The sequence below is a fragment of the Passer domesticus genome, chromosome 13 (assembly GCF_036417665.1).
Source record: "Passer domesticus isolate bPasDom1 chromosome 13, bPasDom1.hap1, whole genome shotgun sequence".
NCBI lineage: Eukaryota > Metazoa > Chordata > Aves > Passeriformes > Passeridae > Passer > Passer domesticus.
This window is the reverse complement of record NC_087486.1, coordinates 11863275-11881765: the sequence shown is the minus strand read 5'-3', so window position 1 is coordinate 11881765 and position 18491 is coordinate 11863275. Positions and strand designations below refer to the sequence as shown.

At 37.9% G+C, this 18491-nt stretch overlaps 1 protein-coding gene across 1 annotated transcript in view; it reads left to right on the top strand.

The window, feature by feature from the left end:
- Positions 1-18491, top strand: part of LOC135279841 (uncharacterized) — a 418268-nt gene that overhangs the window by 104201 nt on the left and 295576 nt on the right. The window contains exon 7 of the mRNA XM_064387383.1: positions 1807-1915. The gene's annotated coding sequence lies outside the window, so the exon portion shown is untranslated. The remainder of the gene's footprint in view (positions 1-1806; positions 1916-18491) is intronic.

Sequence of the window (18491 nt, the reverse complement as noted above, 5' to 3'; positions counted from 1 at the left end):
AAGCCTCCTAGAGAAGTAGGACAAATTAAACTTCACTCTCATTACCTAAAATCAGGTGATGTTACTAAAATTAAATGTGCTTTTGGGCAGGTTTGACCCACTGATGCAGTAAGACAAAACCTGGATATCCAGCATGAAAGAGTGTGCCCTTGGTGGCAAAAGTGCCCTTTGCATGCTGTCAAATGTTTCCCCTCTCATTTTATTACTGCATGAATGAAGCAGAAGCAGTAAAATGAGCAGTTCTACATCTGGGATATGAGTCTGGTAACTTTTCCCATGTCCTCATACAGACTTCAGAGCATGTGTATGGATTGTGTATGCTGTTGTAGGATGCCTCATTTTTAGATGATTTTATGTTTTTAATGGAAGTTTTTTAGCTAATCCTTTTTTATCAAAAGAAAGTAACCTTTGATCACAACTCATTTAAGCTTTCATCTTTCAAGATGTTCTGAAATACACAAAATCAATATGTAATATGTGGAAGATTTGCCTGTGGTAAAAGGTCAAGAAAAAGAATTTTTCTCCTAGCTATTGACACAAACACTTGGAGGTAAAATACTTTTCAAGGTATTTTGTGTCACACTTGAAGTCACATTGTGTGATATAATAATCAATAAAGACCACAATGATAATAATTTCATTCTGTCTGTATCAATGCTTATGAACAGTACTGATAAATCTCCTTTTGGCTGCTACAGGGTTGGTTAGCCATTGTTATGGAACAATGATTTATTCTGCAAGCATTTTCTTTTTCTGTCTAAAATTATAATGATGAAAGCAGTTCTTAATTTAAAGTAGAAAGAGAAAGATATAATGCACTTCTTAAAACTGATAAGACTCTGTGTAGGAAAATGTAAGTTGCAAAGTTTGCTCTAAGCAGAAATAATCTCACAGGTATTTTTTTTTTTCACCTGTGAGAGAGCTAATGTCAAATATTCACTGTGCTTGAGAAACTTTGCTTCTCTGGAGTACATGATGAGATCAGAGATACATACTAATTGTGGAATAAGTCTTAAAAAGGGTTACTGAAGTGCAGAGAGCTCCAATGAGCTTCTAGAAGGAATGAGGGTTTTAGAAGGGCTGTAGGTGGATGTAGTGGCAAAGAATTCACATTTGTGGAGACACTGAGGGAGTCTGCAAAAAGATTTGGTGTGTTCAGCAGAAAAGGATCTCAAAAAATTCTCCCCAATCTTGTGGTGTCATAACTTCAGTTCATTCTGAGACTTGCATGCATTTTACATACTGGAAATCAAAGTTAACTGAACTGGTATGATTTTTTAATTTATTTTTAAAAACTGCAGGCAATCTTACAGTGCAAGGGTTAATATGACACTGTTAGTCTGACATTGGCACTTAAAGCCATAAAAACGTGGTTGTTGTCCTTTGAGTGCAACAAAGTACATGCATTAGGAATTGGCTTGATGCTGTTTCCTTATTGAAAATCATGTAATGAAAAATTACTGATGAAGAGTACACTAAGAAAGCCTGTATTTTTTCTTCATAATGTCCTGATATTTGTAATATAATTTAATTTAATCTTTTACTTTAGGATGTCATTTCTGTAAAGCAATTTATCTTTGCAAATCATTTAAGGCGGTTGTCATAGAATCTTACAATAATTTGGGTTGGAAGGGACCATTGAAAGTCATCTCTAAACTGGAAAAGAACAAGCAAAGATATAAATCAAGTGGAAAATTGTTTGAAATGTACAATTTTAATGAAAAAAGCATTATAAATATTTTACTCATGTATTTTGATACCTGCACCATAGGAAATTAGGTTATTTTATTGTGCTTCATTTTGCAGCCATTTCTAAAAACCAAGCAGAGAGAACTAAGCTCATGGTGCTGTCTGCAGCCATTGTGCCATGGATTGAAATGACCTCTGGAAACTCTCTCAGAATATCTCAGTCAAGGTAAGAACTGAAGTGATTTAATTATTTTTTAAAAAATATTTTTAATATGTTTAGCTGGTGCTAAAGAATAAAAGCATGATGGGATAAAGGCCATAGACACTCCATAGAAGAAGGGTGGTACAGTCTCACTCAGTGGTGATTTACAGAGATGGTAACCACTTACAGAGATGGTATAACCAAAATTTGGTCTTTGTTGGACAGCAGCAGTTCACACTTCTAAATGCAGACAGGTCTGGAAAGCCAAGGAATTGCCCAGCTCTAACACAGGGATTTTGTTTGTGTTTATGGCTTAAGCTGAGAAGAAAATCTCTGGTTTATTTAGGGCTGAAAAGGGACTTGAACATCCATCAATGCACTCTTAGGGAAGGCAGCATGGAGTCACTGAAATGACAAGCTTTTCTTTAAGATCTACATAAAATCATTATGCCTGCCTGAAGCCCATTAAATAGCCAAACCATTAAAATATTCTGACCTTTAACCAGGTGAAACTTTTCATGACAAGTTTATTGTAACACTCAGTGAATGATCACATGGGATTATTCTGAAACAGCAAATGTTTTTTGGAATATAGAATGAAATTTTGTAAGAAAATGGTAGGCAGGCTACTGGAAGAGATGATTTTATGAAATATAAAGCATAAGGTAACTTTTCAATAAATCTGGTACTATGTTTCCATAACAGCATCAGAAATATATATTTGAGACTAGAAATTAGTAAATTATAATTACATAAATTCATTAAAAATTAAAGAAACACTGTATTATGGCACATTATGTTGCTGTAAACCTATTGCATTTTACCCTTATAATTTCTATCTGTATTGCAAAATACACATTATAAATAGCTGTTTAATGATAGCAAAAATCAATCATTATGATGTATGAAGTCAGGCATAGCTTCAGCCCTCCTCATTTTCTTCTTGTAGACTTTATTTACATAATAAAAGATCTATGTTTTTACATGGACCTATGAATAAAGACGTTGGAAAAAAAGACAGCTGTGTAAAAAGAATTTTATGATGATCTTAAATAAGATCACAGGAGAAAAATTTTTCCTTTTCAGTTTAATACACAGCTTGCAGAGTTGTCTGTAAATGCAGATACCAAATCAGGGCCATGAAATATGTATATGTATATGTATAAATAGAAAAGAAAAATTTACAAGTGGGAAAAACTCTAATACAGAATCTCAGCAAGTTGTACTCCCCAGGAGCAAACAATCAGCTGTGATATAAACTGAATGAGTGCTCCTTTTGCTGGAGGTTGCTCCACTACATAACACCTTTCAGCAGTGCAGACCTGAAGCCTCAGTTGCGTCTAGAAGCACAAAGCTGAAATTCCCAGGCTCTGCAGAAGGCACAGCTCAGCACAGAACATAGGAGGCTGCACTTCAAGCCCTCCAGCCCCTCTGAGCAGTGAAATAACAGGGCAAAATTCAGGCCAGAACACTGCTGGGAGCTTGAGTGCAAGGACAATATTGCTTCTTATCTATAGGCTGAGATTGAATCTCCTCCAGCTTCAGACTTCTGCAATACAAATATCTGGATCTTAGCTAGATTCCTTTTGAACTTGATGAAGAGAAGGAGGCTCTTCTAGAGAGCAATTCGTAGAACTATTTTGTGGGTTTTCTAATGAAAAGATTAGGTGACTTTCGTAACATTCTGAGCTGGGTGAAGTGACAGATTTTGCTCCCTAGGAAGTACAGATATTTCATGCTGTTTCCTGTGGGAATTGTTTGATGAACAGGTTGAGTTAAAGCAACCTGCTGCTCTCTTGTTGTTTGAACTACAACTTCCCAAGTGGGCTAACTGCTGGAATCTGTAGTGGTAGCTTTAATGAATAACTCATATTGGAGTATTTTGTGGTTAAAATTTATGAGCATGAAATACTATAATACCATATTTCTTTCTATGGATGCATTGGAACAATCCAAGGTAATATCTTTGGGTTTTTTTCCCCTTTATTTTTGCATATGATTTCAGTATAAATTCTGAATTATTCACTTCAGTAAATTTGGTATGATAGCTTATGGAGTAAAAAGTTCTCAAGAACAATGTATCAATTTCAGTTTAGTGCATTGTTATCTATTTTTTTTTTTTTAAGCTAATAGGATTGGACAAAGAGTGGTAGCATAAATATGTCCACATTATCCCTAAAGGAATACCTGGAAACATTTTGTGAACTTCAAAACACATTGGCATATGAAATAAAAAGTCACATGAGTGATGAAAGACGATTCTGTATTGTCCTGCTCTGGCAGTGGTAACTCATGCAGCCCTACACCCTCCCTCCAGGTTCAGGGGTCTGTGTGCCAGATCCATGCACCAAAGTGAAGCTGCTGCAGGAAGGGACATCAGGGGATGCCTGAGTGTCCTCCACAGCCCAGCCCAGCACAGCATCCCCTGCTTGAGCCCAAGCCTGGGCAAGAGGGAGCACTGCTCAGTGCAGCTGCACAGCTCTGCTATTCCTGCTAAGTCTGCAGTGGAGAAGCCATTGAAATTTTATGAAACGTACTCTTAAATTGCCCAGACTGCTCTTGCAAATATCAGCTCTTATTTTTGTTCACCCTCAGCTTTTTCTTCCACCTTTGTTTACATGCTATCTCATGGTTCATATTTGTCTGTTTTGGCTGTGGCTCAAGGCCAGAATTGAGGCTTACTTTTGCCTCTCTGCAGTATGTTATATAAATACATGCTATATAAACATCAGTTGGGATAGCACTGTGATCTCCTTAGAATTTTTCTTTTTTTCTTGGCTGAATATATTAGGAAAGAATCACCAAATGCTCGTGCCTATTTCAGACTGATTTCTGATTCTTTTTGGAGGTGTGAGAGCTAGAAAGCTATTTCTTGGTGAGGAGACCACCAAATACAGAGTAGAGAGGAGTTTAATTAACTAGTGTGGAGAAACTGCAGGAGGAGAAAATATATCCTGTGGTAGATAGAAAGTGAGAAAGATCAATTTGTTTGTACTGGCAGCATCACCCACAGAGTGAACTGTGAACAGGGAAAAGGGCCTCACTCACAGATCCATGAGACATGTGCAGCACAAAGAACAGTGTTCTCCTAGGACTGAGATGTTTCTGTGACCTTTAATAAAATCTCAAGATATTCTGGCATTTTTATATCACCGGTGATTGTTCTAGGATGGTTAAAAAAAGTGAGTAGGAGCAAAAAAGCCCCTCAGAATAGAATGTCCTGTTCATATGAAATTTATAAATTCCCTAAAAAAGAAGGTGTTGAGAATTCTCTGTAAAAAAAAATGAACAATAATGCACTAGATAAATTCAGAAATAAAAGGTAATGATTATCATTTTACAAAGTGGTGCTATGCTGTAAAATTCAGCTGCTTATGTAATTTTTTTATAAGAGACTTAGTTCTGTTTATCAGTATTCTTGTAAAATGTGCAACAGAGACCTTCATCCACTGCAAAATTGCAGTGTTTCTGGGGTTTTTCCCAGTTTCTGGTAGTTCTGGAGCAAAGCATCTCTTTACTCACTAGCATTAATATTAAAGATCTGAAACATATTAAGTTGTCTGTATAGGTATTTATAATTAGGAAGGTAGTTGGTTAAAATTTGACCAGAGAGGACTATTATTTGGGGAATTTACCGAGCTGTTCTCCATTCCCTGTTCAATAGCTAAACTCTATGACTAGTAGTAAGAGTCTCAGTTTAAATATTTTGAGGAAAGGGAGAAAACTCCAAAACACTTTTAGCATTTTCAGCTAGTTCCTAGCAGCCAGTAGATGTCATTCTATCTCTATTTTAATGCCAGTTTCTACTGTTCTCATTATATTTTTCTAAATAACAAATTGCAGACAGGGATGGGGGGAAACATTTATGTTTAACTTTTTCCTGATTAATGCACAAGTCTATATCTTTCTTTTCAGTAATGTAAGGTGTCGGAGTATGAAATTGGTACTTCTTGATGCAACTGAGGCTGATATGCTATTGTTTTTCCATCACTCATCCATTAGTACTATTTAATTTATTTATATGTTTGTATAAGGAATTTGTCAGCTTTGGAGTCTGCATGGATCTTCTTTCTTTTGTTTCTTTTTTCTTTACAAATTCCTTTTCCTCTCTGAGGAGGTTTGCTTGATGCTGTCCTGTAGTTTTTCTCCGATCACTTCTCAAGGTGTCAAGGCCAAATACAAGAAGAGTTTTGTAACCCTGGGGTAGACACACAGAGTGCTGCCCAGAGTCACACAAAAGAAACCTCTGAGAGCAACTGGAAAGAGAGGTTTGGTATTTCTTTTCTGAATAACCTTATTGTTAACTAAAACCCAAATGCAGAGCCCTGCTGGCAATTGTAGCAAATGGAAAGACTTCAATCTACAATAAGGATTTTGCAGTCTTGCTAAGATAAGCAATTTGTAATTAGTAATTTCATTTCTGTCCAAAGATACATAGTGACTGTCTTGAGAATGATGTGGGCAGAGAGCCAAACCACTGAGGCTGTGAGGAGGCTGAAATGCATGCACTGTCTTTGAAATGCTCACAACTGCACGTGCTGGTGAGAGTGGGAAGAAACTGGACACACCATTCACTCCATGACTGGAGTAGCTCAGGTGTCAGAACTGTCAAGCTGTCAGTTGTCAAAATACTGAATTCTTATTTTTGCTCTTTGGTGGCCATTGTTTTACCTGGTCCTGTTCTGTCACATGGGGACCCCATGTGTTTTGTTAGCCACTGAGTCAAGGCAGATGCTCTCCAGGGTACATTTACTCTGCTCCAGCACAGAATTTGCAGTCCATGCTTCTAGAGAAGCCCTTGCTGTGCCAGAGCAAAAAGACCCCATTTTTTTTCAGACTCAATTACAAATACAGGAACACAGGAAAGACAGGCCTAACATGAACTTTAAGATGGAGAACCTTACCTGGTTTACAAGGTAAACTTTACAAAAGTAAGGTTTTAAATGAGACTGGAAGAATAAAAAAGTGGATTACAAAATTACATTCTTTAAAGCCATTTTGTAATACCTCTTCTTAAGAGGTTTACAATGTAAATTACCTTTGAACCCACAAGGGTTGGGCTGAATGGCAAACTTTGTATCTGGTTTGGGTCTTACCAATGCTACTGCAATTTCTGTCCTTACACTCACTGAAGTGTAAGCAGGTGGATGACAGTGGCATAAACTGCTCTTCAGATGCTCTAAAAGAATCTGAAGCGTGTGTGTGCTGGGTAATGCATGCAGGGAATTAGCTACAAACTGCTGGTCAGGGTCTGGCTGTTCCTGCTGCACTTGGGGCTGTGTGACAACTCCTGCTGGTTTCCCACATGTGTTAATACCTCACTAATATCACACCAGTGCCACACTGTTACTGGAAAGAATTTGAGGTAGGAGCGTTGCATTTACTCTGGATCTTGGAGCTTTGATCTTTGATAATTTTTTACTGTAGAGAGCTACCGTCTCAAGCAAATCAGGAATTAGAGCTAATAGGAATAGTTACAAGAAGTGTTCATGGTACCCTGTGTCTCATTAGCATATTAATAATCATGGCAAAAAATCACAGCAAAGAGCTACTGCAGTCACAAAAGGAAAAAGAGTTACAAATCCATCATCAGTAAGTGATAGAAAAACAAGGAGAAGAGACTGAAAGTGCCTTTATAGATACCAACTGGCAAAATGTCTGTCTGCTGAAGAATATCACAGTCTTGGTGCTGTTTGCATAGCTGAGGAAATCAGTTATATAAGCAAGCAAAATAAACACTACTGCCTGTGTAAAGAGGAAAAAAACAAATAAAGGAAATAAGTGTGATGGGGAGTAAAAAGAACTGAAGAATATAAAGACACTGTGAATAGAAGGGATTGGGTGCTAGTCAGTTTAAATCTGTCTTGTACAGCTACAAGGAAGAGCATGGAAACAAATCACTCTCAACTGGACAAGGAAATAAGAAAAAGGCTCAGGAAATGAGTTGTGGCAAAGCGTCTAAAAGACCAAAGATGTCAAAGCTCAGTTGGTTGGACAGAGGACAAAGCTTTTGTTGACTTGAAATGTGCATCTGAATACCTTTTGCTGAATTCTGCGCATTTTTACTCACAGCACCAAAAATAATGAAATTGCATTCTACCTTTTAAGCTGTGAGTCACTTTGCTGAAGGGTCACTGCCCAGACAGTCTGAATGTGCCCAGCAGACAGAGAATACCAAAAGGAAGTTGAAATTTACATCATGTCTGTGTCGTGACAAAGGACAATATAAAGATAGCAACTTCTCAGGGGGTTGTTATTAGGATCCTTTCAATCTGTGCCAAAAGAACATTATTCAGAATTCATACTGGGATGTGGCTTGTGACTGACAAAATCTTTAGTCCTGAGTGTGTCTACTCATCTTCTGGAAGAAGCTGTATCCCATTGCTGCATGCCTTTATAAAAAGGCAGAAAGGGGAGAAAGTGGACCATGGAAAGGTCTGCAAGGTGCAAAGGAAAGAAGGGAAGCCTCTAATAAGCTCCAACTTCTTCCTGTTTTAACCTGCATGAATCATGCCATGCAATGCTGAGTTTGTGTGCACTCGGGGTTAGGGAAGGGAGGACACAGGAATTTCTGGTTTAATCTGTCACCTAGCCCCATTAAAGGGGCAGGATAAATTTCCTTCAGAGAATTTGCCACAGTCTGACTAGGATGGCATCAGAGCAGTGAAAAACAGGTGCTTGGAGAGAGGTTGGCTGTTCAGCTGCTTTTTCATGAAATTATGAGCTTGGCAGCACAGCAGGCCCCATCCTTCTCACATTGTACCTCTTTCATACCCTATTCCTGCGAGGACCATCAGGATGTTAAAGGTGTGTCTGCTCCACATACCTGTGGGTCAGCTCAGTCTGAAACACTGGAAAGAGAAAAATCCCTGCAATAGGTTTCCTCAGAAAGCTCTTTTCCTGCAGAATCTGATGTTCAGGGAGTTGTTTTGCTTTTTAGGACAGGCCATACCTGTGGAAGGAGGCTGACTAGAGAGGCTGCTGCTCCTCTTACCCCTTTCTTTGTATTTTCATTGAGCTTACACTGAAATGGACTTCACAGGTTTTCAGATATGCTCAATTTGTTCTCTTCTGTACCTGTGGGAGAATATGCAATGTATTATCATCCAGATAACAACCTATTAATGCATCCCACTATGTACTTCAGTAATTGTATCCAGTGATTCTGCCGAAGGAAGAAATTGAGTTAGTGCCTTCATTTGTGCAATGAATATGATCCATCTTTTCTCCTGTGTCCAGGCCTCCAACTGCAATAATTAGTTGGCATAGACCATTTGCAAAATTGAAATGACTATATTATGTGATTCTTTCTTTGGTTTATCTTTCTGCATATTTAGACAGGAAACATATGTCATCAGCTGTGGATGCAGCTTTTACAAAGAGATGACTCTTTCTGTGCACTGTGGTGCAGAGATGTCTCAGTTACAGATGCTTTGTGGTTTGCAGGATTTACTGTCCCAAAAGTGGTGCTTTCTAGAAGCAGAGAATTAACCTTTGCTTATCACTATTCTCTTTCTGACTGTAGTATGTATATACAAATGCCTTGACATAGGAATTTAATTATTTTATGTACAACACAAAGCCAAAGCAAGACAGCCATTCACCTCACCTTCCTCCTTTCCACTTCTCTCTTTTTTGTGATACAACTGATGTGGTTAGGCTTATGTTAAGGAAACATTAAAGTGATCTTGTCCTTTTTAAGACTTTGTTTTCAGCTCCAGATAGAAGTGATATGTTGTACTTCTTCATGTGAAAATTTCTTACATCAGTAAGCCTGAATCCCTGTTGTATGTCTCCAGTGGTACCTTGGTGTTCATTACTGCTGGGTTGGATTGTTTGTATCTTACTTTCCTTTGCTTTTCTATTCAAAGGTGATGTTTTTGGAATCAGTGTCTGCCTAATGCCAGCTGGTCTGATGCAGCTCTTTATAAAATTCATATAATTAAAAACAGGATCTACTCATATTTTAATATTTTACTATTTACATTACTGTTCATTCTCAGTAGCCAAGGAAATGATATATGTTTTTCTCTGTTGTTTTTTACCTTTTTATGATGCACTAGAATTATAATTTTAATAGGCAGAAATTATATTATTTTGGAGGTGAATAGCTTACCATTATTTTAGGTAGAGTTTAAAAGTTTTGGAATAACTCTAAAATTGTACTTCATTTGTTAGGAATATATGAAGAATAAGCATTTGAGATTCTGGTTTTGTTTGTTTCCTAATTTTCAAAGCTAAATGGCTGTCTATTAGTTTTACTGTACAGAATTTATACCTAAAATGCAAATTGCAGTAATTGAGCTTTGTTTTCCCCATTTGTTTTATAGGGAGAAACCCAGTAGCCTTCCGAGGTTCTTGAATTTTTAGCTGTTTCTCTGTACTGCATATAAGTAAACTGAAGAAATTACTCTGTTTACATGCTCAGTCAAAAAAAAAAAAACCAAACCAAAAACCAAGCCTTTAAATTTAGCCATCTTCTAGCTTTGGTCCCTGGCTAATTTTAGATATAAGAACATTCTGTATATAATGAAATACCTGGAAAGTACCAGCAGCTATTCAAAATGACTCTGCCTGAAATAAGCCACATAAAGGTCACACTTAAGATAATAAATATTCATGTAATTAGGTTATATGTAGCTACACAGAATACAATAGCACCAATCACCACAAGTGATTGAAATATTTTCATCAGATTCAGAGATGACTGAGAGATGAAGAACACTGCCAAGTGGAACTTGTTCTTGGAATACTCCATGGTAGTTAAGAATGACTGTTCAAACCATTGGGATCATTTAAATGTCTTTGCCAAACCCCTGCTTTTTTTCTCTTTTGTATGGTGCAGTGTTCCTTGGCAAAGTCTGGGTCAAGTTGTTCCCATTCAGCAGCTTTTTACATCCTTTCTGTGTTAGAAAAATTATCTGTACATGAAATGAAATAGAGAACTATTCTGCTCTTACAGTTTTCATTACAGAAACAAGACATAAAGTAGTCACAACTTTCTTTCCTTGTACACAGTGACACTACCTGTGTTCCCCCCTTTCCCTTTCTGTAAAAGTTAAGACATTAGTGCCAGTATCTTCCCTAAGTTCTGTTTCAAATTATTACTTCTGAATTCCTTCTGAAGTTTGAGCAGGATTCAGCATTCATCACCTGTAGTCTTAAACCATTCTGTCTCATGTAACAGTGCACAGCAACATCTGTCCAAAAGATCTCTGGTTTGTGGCAGTGCTCGTTTCTAACCCAAAATACAGCAATATTATTCACCACAGGTGTTCATTTGTCTTGCACTGCACTGCAGCAGCTGGAGCTGCAGGCACAGCTCTGCACAAGGCGCCGTGCAGGGAGATGGACAGTCCCATGGGGCTCTCCCTGCATTTGCATGGAGGGAGAGCCTGACGTTCAGCACCTGGAGTAACACGAGTTTTGCCTCACCCAGGTAGTTTGCTGATCACCTTGCAGTGTAAAATCCCAAGTATTTTATGGAAGAACAAATTCTAAGCAAGGAGAAGTCGAGCTCTCAATAGTGTGTATGTTGCTGTGCCCTCTGGAAGAAGCCTTACCCAGCTGAAGGTTGTTTCCAGTGCTCAAACAAATAAAAAATCCTCCAGGGTCCAGGTGGCACAAAAGAAGTTTAAAAAATTGCCTTTCAGACACTAACAACTGAGACATGACACTTGTTCCATGAGCACAGGGGGCTCAGGGCTGTGATGATCCAAGTGAAGGAGTTGCCAAGAGGCTGCAGTGGTTAAACTCCTGTGCCTGCTCAGGCAGAGCTGTCACCATTGCAGGGCAATCAAATGGAGCCTGGAAAGGCTTGAAGAGAGATGATCTGTGACTGGTTGTGATTGTCTTAACACATGGCATTAATAAAAACAAAGGGTTTTGTTATGTTGGACATGGATATATTCAATTTAGTGTGTTTCTCATCATAGACAACAAAAAACATTAACTGAGATAGAAATTTTCATATTTACCCACCTAGATACTGTAATGTCTTTCAATTTCCTGTTGTTCAATAATGCTGTAATGTGAAAAAATTCTTGCTTGTGCTTCAAGGTGAGAGACTGTTGACTGATGAAATAGTGAGCTATTCTTACAGAGAAATGTCCATCTGTAACTGTGTTGAATTTCAGTTAAAATCAATTTATAGCTCATTTCATTATTTTCTGCTTTCAGAAGTGAGGCCCAGTGATTATTTTTTCTTGTCTAGTCCTTGTTTAGTTTCTTAAAAGTAAAACAAAATAAGAAACCATGCAGTACATCAATGTGAATATTTAATTCAAAGACTGCTCCTGCTTGGCCAAAGCGACTAGAGCACAAAATACACTAAGAAAAGATGTCTTTCTGTATTGTTCTCACGTTGAATCTTCATTAAGATTTCATCAAAAGTCCATTAGAATCTTCCTTGCTTAGTAACTGCAACAAGAGCTGTTCTTCCAGGGGCCCAGAAAGTCTGAGGTTCTTGAGGGGCTCAAATTCAACCTACTAAGAAAAAGCTGATCGGTGTAAATTCTCTTTTTTCTTTTTTTTTTCCCCCTGTTTTTTCTTGAATAACCTGACAAGTCACTTCTGTTACATTTTAGTTTGTACTTTGTTTGCAATGTATATGTGCAATTATTGTTGAGGCTGTCTTGAAAATGAGGACATTGAGGTCTCAGGTAAGGAATTTGATTTTGTGACGGAAACCTAACCATAAGTTTTACTTGATGATATTTTGTACTTGTGGAATACAGTTCACAGAGAAAAGCAGAAGGGTGAATGTTTGGAAATATTTCTTATATATGGTAACCTTTAGAGTAGTATATGGAGTTAGTATACCCAGCAAGACTTGTGCAGTAAGCACCATATAATTTGGTTAGATGATGAAAAAAAGATAAATAATTAAGGTGAATATATAGGGCATTTTCATCTCTATGCCAGGTATGAAATAAATGTCTTTCCAAAGATGGAAAAAAGTAGATGTATTTGAGAACTAAAAATATGGTGTGGTTGAGATCTCAGGTTCTTCATCCTTTCTGTCTTGTGGTATCCCAGGATTCTGGTCTCTAACTGGAGGTGTGAGAATGAGAAGTTTGGGCCTTCAATCCAGCAGCTAAAAACCTGGCTGATTTTGAGAGCTATTAGTCATTCTCTGGGCTATTTTGAAGCTATAATCTTTATGCCAGTTTGCAAATTGTTCATCTGCATCTAACTTACCTCACTTGTCTGCCAGGCTGTCATGATGTCTTAATATAGACCAGTAATGTAAAATTCACATCGGTGGATGAAAGCAGTGTGTAACCAACCAAGAATATAAGTTAAGAAAGGACAATGTTGTTGGACACAATAAAATCATGTCAAATAGAAGGAAGAGGTTTTTTGTCCACGAATAGAGAAATCTTTCAGTGCTGTTTCTGACTATGTGTGGTCATCTCTTTCAAAAGGAATTAAATAATGATAACCTACTGGTTTTAATGCACTGTTTGTTTTCTAAAGAAAGCACTGAGAAGGCAAACATTTGCAGAGACAAAATATTTTACCTCTGCTACAAGGAAGAAGATCTGGAGTGGAGTGTTTAGTTCAGACAGAAGGCACCAGCTAATAGCACAAATAATTAAAGAATATTCTCTTGTAGGTGTTCAGCTAACCAGTCTTTATGAAAAATGTCTCTTTAAGTAGATCTCTGCTTTGTTGAGCTGTTGCTTTTTGATGGTGGTGGTTGCTAATGAGAGCTAGCTGCAGGGAAGTGTTCTGAGGGAAGGAGGAGTATTGGGGAACACACTTTTCATCATGCAGATAGTTTTTACTGTGTGCAGCAATTAAAACTGCTTTAGTCCAGAGGTTAACAAGCAGGAAAAATCCCCCAAAACCTTCAGCTTGCCATCATTTTTCAAGGGGCCCAAGAGGAAAAAAAGGCTTTTTCTATTTCACGTGCAGGTTCTAAATCCAGTCCTTTGGGGTTTGAACAGTCTGAGCTGTTATGAAGTCAAAACCCAATGCTTTTACTGCAGAAGAGGTAAACAATATTGGGACAGATATTAATATCCTGTAACTCGAGTGCTAAATGACTTCTGGTTTTGGCATGTTTAGATACGGCAGACATTTAAGAAATAAGCACTGCCAAGGTCTAATTATTGCAAACTAATTACAGCTGTTGAAGTTGAAGCTCAGCAAGTGTGAAGTGCCTTCAAGAATTGCAATTCCCTGGAGATGTGATTAACTCACAATCTCCACCCTGGTAGTTCTGTTTGGAGCCTTGTGTAAGAAAAGCAGGCAGGATTGACAGATAAACCTTGGTTTTGTCTGAGTTTCAAATTTTCATGGGCTGATTCACCTGAGTAGAAACCCTATGAAGCAGTACAAGAATAGAGTCTTGTGTAGAATGTTTTAGAGAAATTTTAGCTATTTACCTGGGAATTGGGATACAGGATTCTGCAGTGCTGTATACAGAAATATCCATCAGTGGTTGTGTTCACTCCTTGGCTGATAGAATACAAGGGCAGCAGACTTTTAATGCAAGCCTGTGCTTCTGCTTGTGTGAACTGAGTATTGACCTATCTCTTTGTGCATAATACTCTTGTGCAGATGCTTGATATGCCTGTGGACTGGAGTTTGCAAGCACTTGCCCTGGGGTTTTGTATTTGTGTGGGGATTTTGGTCTGGTTTTTAAGTTGCAGTCTTTTAGCATACTGTAAAAGAACCTTCAGGGTGAGGACAAAATAGAACTGTGCTATTTCATCTGTCAAATTTACTCTTCAAACTTTACAGAGTCAGGATCTTCTGAACTGAAGGCTCCTCACATGGGGCACTGATTGCCCATTTGAATTACTGATCATAAAGCCTCTGCATCCTGGTAAGAATTTGCCCCAGCACAGTTACATGTGCTAAGCATGTGCAGACTCTTCTAATCTTCTGCCTTGAAGGAGGAGATATTTGCGGTAAAGCAAATTACTGGTATTCCATTTAGAAGGAATTAAAAGGAATCATGGGAGGAAGCTAGGGGATTTCAGAGGTGATAGGAGAAGACTGGAATTTCACTTTGAGTCCTTGCACTAGGAGCTTGCTGATTTTTTTTCTCCTTGTGGCTAGCCTTGTAAGTAGGAGAGATTTAACATGGGTTTAGAAAAGCTTGAGAACAATTCTTTTACCAATCTGGAATTTAGACTATCTGGTGGGTGAGTTGGAAGACACAGCGTGGGAGCAGAACGGGTCCATGGTTAGAAAAAAATAAAGAGGATTGTGGCAGGGATAAAGATAACAATCTCCCTTATCTGGCTTTTCAGTTTTTCAAGATGTTTTCTATCGGTTAAACAAGACAATCTATCAGACTTCAAAGCTTATTAGAAAAATCCTTCAGGGCTTTTTGCTTGCTGCATAGTGCAAATGTGGTTTAGAGCTGTTAACTGTCTTGGTTTTGAGGTATATTGGGGTTCCTGTAGTAGTCTGTATTCCCCACATGCAAGATGGTAAATAAACCCTTGTGCAAATCAAGAATTTTTAAATAAGGTGACTCAGGATTAGGTTCTACTTTAGGCTTTCTGTTCTGTGTGATCATTAGTGCAAAGGATACCAGGAAGCTGGTAGAAAGGGACATTGCTGGCCATTTAGCTGAATACAAAAATGAAAACACTGAGGGATTGTCTTAATATCAAGAACTGAATTAAGGTTTGACTGCTCTTTTAACTATGTCTAAGGATAAGAATAGGACTAATTGCTGGAAATATTAGTTTGCTAACACAGGCTCAGCCCTTTTTTGAGTCTGCAGAACACCATTTACTCTGACTTCAGAAAATAATTATATCTATAACCTTCTGTAAACAGTATCTAAAATCTAGCCTAGTCTAAAAAGGCTGCTCTAGGCTTGCTGAGCTCAATAAAATATATGTTAAACAAAATATCGACTGTAATCTGAATATGTTAGGGAAAACTGGACTATCAATCTTTTTTCTTTTTTTCTTCCTTAGTTTGATTAGGTGATAGAGGTCTGAACCCAGCAGCTGCAGCAGTGTTTGATTTGTACTGGCAGTGTTATTTCTGCACTAAAGAGGTGGCTGTATTCTCTGGGGGCTGTGAGATGCTCTGTTTGTGATACAACAGGTACATGGTAGGTATTAAGCCTCCTAGCTCTGTATCTGTGCTTCTGGAAGTAGGATATTAGGAAACAAGGGTTGGAAAAAGCTTAATGGATCAACAAATCATGCTAGAATTGCTGTTTCATAAACTTCAAATCCAACTTTACATTAGTTAGGATTTTTGTCTTAGCTGCTGTACCTGGAAAACTATTCAGGAATGTCATTGTTCTGAAGGGCAGAAACCTTCTAGTTTCCAGTCTGAGAGAATTCAGTTTATATTAATTTCTTCATCTATCTACTTTAACCTTTAGTTTAAATTATTCTTTTAAATACCTAATCTTTATCCTGAAGTGCATTTATAGAGAACAGTCATATCCTCTGATGAGCTGTTCTTTCTTCTCATGTAATAGTCTCTTCATTCTTTTGCCAGTAGCTTTTTTCTTTTGCATGTTTCAGTCTCACTTAACTTTTAAAAGTATGAATAACAGAATAATGACAAAGATTAATGTTTTTTAGTCTCTCCTGGAAATGCCTATTTTGATTGTCTCTAACTGCTCATTTACTTTTTTCACAATTTTATCCCATTGGTGGCTCATCCTGTGACTGGTGACTAATATGCCTGGGCTTCTTTGTGACATCTGCAATTGATGAGCTTACAGCTTCTAGCAAAATTCCCTTTTATTAGTCCTCTGGTGAGCTGAAAGACATTGAGAGCTGAATGTATAAGAGTTGGCCCTGTCATGTTAGTGACCTAGATAATGTTCTTAATTTTGCTTGCAGCAACTTTGTAGGACTTCTCAGTCACTTTATTTGTAAATCTAGGGGGAAGAGAAGGATCACAGTTTTCTATTTTCTTAGCTATGGATGAGGTTAGTGAATTGCATTTTAAAGAAATAAACTACAAAGTCAGGACCTCCAGAGCTGCAGCATCTTTAAAGTGAATTACTGTGGAAGTGCCACACCTGTCATAGTCACACCTGGAAGTGTCTTATGGCTGATAACTTGCATGAGGTGTATGGCTCATAAGAATTTTAGGGGTGCTGCAAAGGAGGAATTGAAGGCATTGAAGCCTCCCACTGAGCTAGCCACTTTGACTCTTTTACAACCAAGTCTAAACTTCAAGGAAATTCTAAGGTTTTAATTACCACAGTTTATGAAGGTTTGTGACTGAGGACAAAGTATTATTCATTTTGTGTCTATCATCCAATGAAACATGAAGATAAATAGAGATATTAGCCTCTGGGTATTGCCTTCAGTTTGTTGCTCCAGTACCCTTTGAACTTGTGAAGAATAGGAGAAAATGTGAACTGATGAATATTAATGAGTTTGGCCTGTGTTCCTCCTGGATACTGGGAGGCACAGCAACAGGAGTAGGAAAAAAGAGGCAGAAAAATGGGCAAGAAAAATCATAAAGGTGTTAAAAAGTGAGATCTATGAAAAAGTCCCTGTATATTTAAACTAGTTTTCCAATGATATTTTAGCAGGCTCTTAGCTATATCACCTTCAACTGGGGCAGCAGTGCAAATTCAGTCATGTTTTCACAAACTTCACCTAAGGCCTTTGTGAATTTTTATTAGCTGAGAATTCCCTGTGCTGTGCTGCACTAATAACTGTATCTGCCCTATAACTTAGGAACACAAGGGACAACAATGATTGAACACTGTTTGTTTAACTTATTATTGGTAGCTACCTTAATTCCCCAGAATATTACATCCCACTACTTAGCAGGCATTTGTACACTGCTGTATATTTAACAAACCTTCAGGTTATAATTTCAACAATAAAGTGCACAGCTGGGTGGCAGAGGGAAGGAAGTGATTGCCAACCAGAGTGTGATTCAAGTGTTTGTTGGTTTGGTTTTTAATAAAATATTCAAGGTCAGAACCATTTTATTTTTAAAAGAGTATCAGAGTATGTAAGGGCTCCAGGTAGAAGATGAAGATCAGGCATTTCTAAAGACTGAACCTGGTGAAATTAACCATTTCTTGTGCTAATGCCATCTGTTTCAGTTTAGAGACAAGTTCAGGAGAGGAACACTCTGGAATGAATGTTTTCTCTAACAAAAAAAAAAAAAGAAGTTGCAACAATCCCTTTCTGCTAAAGAGAAAATTAATGCTAGTGGATGAAAGTGAAAAAAACCCCAACTGTCTTTTGACAAAGTGCCCACATGGCATGGGAAAAAAATTAATAAATGCTAGATAGTGAATTGTCACAACTTTACCCACCACCCCCTTCCACTGAAACCCAAAAAAACCCAAACCCAAAAAACATGCCCCTGAAGAAAACCAAAACACCAACAAAAACAAGATGCCAGGGGAATTAAAAAAACAAACCCAACAGCTGATAAAAACACAGGAGCAGGGAGGGAGGGGGGGAAGGGAAAATGGCAAGGGCTTTGGTCTCAGGAAAGTAGAAAACAAAGGTTCACCCATCAGCTTGGGAAAAAAAACCAGATGGAAATATAGTGAATCTCTGATGTTGATCTCCTCTTCACAGCAAATGAAGCTGGTGGATTTATGGTCCTTTCTTTCACTGGGTTGTCTTTT